Source organism: Wasmannia auropunctata, unplaced genomic scaffold, assembly GCF_000956235.1.
Source record: "Wasmannia auropunctata unplaced genomic scaffold, wasmannia.A_1.0 LD336053.1, whole genome shotgun sequence".
Taxonomy (NCBI): domain Eukaryota; kingdom Metazoa; phylum Arthropoda; class Insecta; order Hymenoptera; family Formicidae; genus Wasmannia; species Wasmannia auropunctata.
Window position 1 is genome coordinate 577,361 of NW_012026837.1, and position 3,173 is coordinate 580,533.

Here is a 3,173-nt window from a genome sequence, read left to right on the forward strand (position 1 = left end):
GATTGCGGCTATTACTACTGTGAAGAGGGATTGATCGAAGTGGCAATTTTTGTTTAATATAGATTCGCGTACGTCACTCAAAGCGCCAAATGCCCATTGATTTAGTATGCATATTGAAAAAGATCAAAAGATAGTTATTTTTACTTATCACGATAAAATTATAAATTCATAAATATTCCCATCGCACAATTTGCAGTCTTGCATGTTGTATAGACATTATCTCTCGATCGATACAGCGGAGAATTACATTCAATCGACAACTCCGTCTTTGATTATCGAGAGCGTGAATTAATGCTGCTCTTTCAGCACGCACACTAAATCAGAATGTATGTACGTTTGTAGCTTTGAGCGACGTGCGCAAATTTATGTTAAAGCGGAATTGCTAGTTGGATCGGCCTGTCGGCGTTCCTCTTCGCAGTAGTAATAGCCGCTATCTGGTCAGACCCCTATTCTCAGGTCTTCGGATAAAGAGAGGAATATTAGCTTCATTCATTAAATGTTCATTCACCATTTTTCAAACAAGAGGTTCTTTTTATACATGTATAGTAATATGCTTTACACGCAAAACAAAATTAATATTTTTTATATAAATATATGTGTGTTCCTCATATATTATAACAGACTTTGTTAAAATTGTATATAAAATAGAATTTTTTGTCTGAAATGTAGAAAGAACTTGGAGAAGTCTTACTGTTCCATTAAAAATTAATTAGCAACGTAAATGACGTTCGGTACCTAACGTGTTCACATTTCATCGGAACAATCGTCGCAATCCGATCGGAGAGAAAGATCCCGTCGGGAGAGCATTAATACTTCGCCTTACGGCGAAGAGAATTGTACAAGTGCACCGCGATCGAGTGGCACGAAATATCGCCGACATTACGTATCGGAGCAAGCGGGGGCATTATCGTCGGTTAAACCGCGGCCGCAATCTGCGCCGTACCAGTCTAGGTATATAAAATGTGCGCTGCCGATAACAAGGGAGCTACCCCTTGCCGTGGACTAATGGTCTCTACAAGAAGTCCAGTCTGTAAACATACGTCAGCTGGAGTTACTTTCAGGGGCGACGATTTTATTAGTTTCTGCCGTACACAAAAACGCATCGATACCCATGATATCTGTTCTGCAAATTACTTGTGATTATTGAAGATAATATCGCGACTCCTCTCTCTCTCTCTCTCTCTCTCTCTGTCTCTCTATCTTTATCTTTAAGCGCAAATTATATAATTTTTTACTTAACTCGCCTGCACTTGTGCTATAATTTATTTTCGTTTCCGACTTTTGTCTTGCGAAATTATTTGCTTTGTTAATTTGCTTTTCAGTCTATTTCTGCGTCTGTATATTTGCTTTGCCTGCGTATTAGTCAACTTTTTGCTGATGATAGCATGTAATTTCTGCTGTTTTTGCCTTATCTGTTTTTCTTTTTTTTTCTTTCTTTGTTATTTTTGCATTCAATTCTAATCACTGTTAATCTGCTTTGTTAATTGTATTATTTCTTGTTATTTTTTTTTTCAATTAATTGTAAGGATTGTAAGTATTGTAACCATTTGCGCTTGAGAGGAATCTTTCCTAGAGCGCAAAATAAATAACGATATCAATCAATCAATATCAATTCCTTGTTTATATATCGGCAAGGTATTTATCGCGATAACTGTTGCGTCTTGTTTATGCTGCCATTCGCAAGTGGTGCATCGTTTCGTTATGCTGTACGATGTAATGTTTTCCATTAAATTGCCTATTAGATTGTTAATATTACATGAACAATTTAAGACTCCGTTTGCAGATTCGAAAATTCTTGCTAGAATTAACGCCCTTTCTTTATACACTTTCTGCTTCGTGCCATATGTGGAAACCGTTGTTACAAAATTAAAAATTTCATTTGTCTCTTTATTACTATTAATATAATTATAATAATTAATCCAGTCGCGATAGCCTACGAGCAATGCTTGTATGATGGAATCAAATGCACATGTATTTTTAATCATGATGTGTTGTCCTGCAATTTTCTGTGGTCGTAAAATATTGCCGTTTTGTAATAAAGGTGTCTTTGATGAAAATTGTGGCTTATTATGTATACTAATACCCAAATAGCACCGTACGTCTTATGGACGTCCGTTTTATGTCCATTTTACTACCATACGTCCATGGACATAATATGGTCATCCATTGTACATCCATACAAGGATATATATTGGCTATATATGAACGAACGTCCAGTGGACGTCTGTACAAGGATATATATTGGCTATATATGAATGGACATCCAGTGGACATCAAATGGACGTCCATTTAAGATCCCTTTTTATAATTAATTTAAGTAAATATACTGTACATCTAGTGGACATCTTTACATGGACTTATTATTATTTAATTCTTTTTGTTATGAAAAAGTTTTGTAAGGCATAGCGTTACTTTTCCGTCACATAAGACATAAAATTATAATTTCGTGCATAGCAATCAATTCTTTTATGGCGCCATACATGCGTGATACCACACGTTTGGGCCATTTCTATCACGCATGTATCACGCGATACAAAAAAGACTATACACAAGTCTTACGCGGATTGGTCGAGTACGATCACGTAATCAGATTTGGCGGGCTCGTGCAGCGATGAGCAGCGCACGCACCAACCTCGTGTACCGGCGACTCTCCTGGAAAGTTTCACGACACACGTACGTTTTCGTTTGAGTGCTCTATATTAAATAAAATCAGCCCATTTCTGGGCTACTAATCAGTGGTTTCAACTGCATACGGAACGGAGAATTAACAATGTAAGTATATATGTATAGTTTAATATGTATTTAATATATAATTTTAACAATTGCTTTTATAACCTAAGAAATTAGTATTTCATTTCTATGACGATACATTTGTTGATCAGACGAGAATAGAATATATAAAGCATTATAAAATTTATTTATTTATGGCAATTATAATTTCTTTTAAAAATAAAATGTATCAATATATTTTATGGAAATGTGGTTCTACTTCAATATTGAAAATCTGTTCGAAAATATAATTGTATATATATGTTCATAAAAGATATATACATTTTGCTACATCTTTAAAATTAATTTATATTTCTAGATACTACTTTTAATAAAATAAACTAACTTTTTAATGAACTAACAATATCTCATGCATAATACATATTTCAGATTTTTACATATTG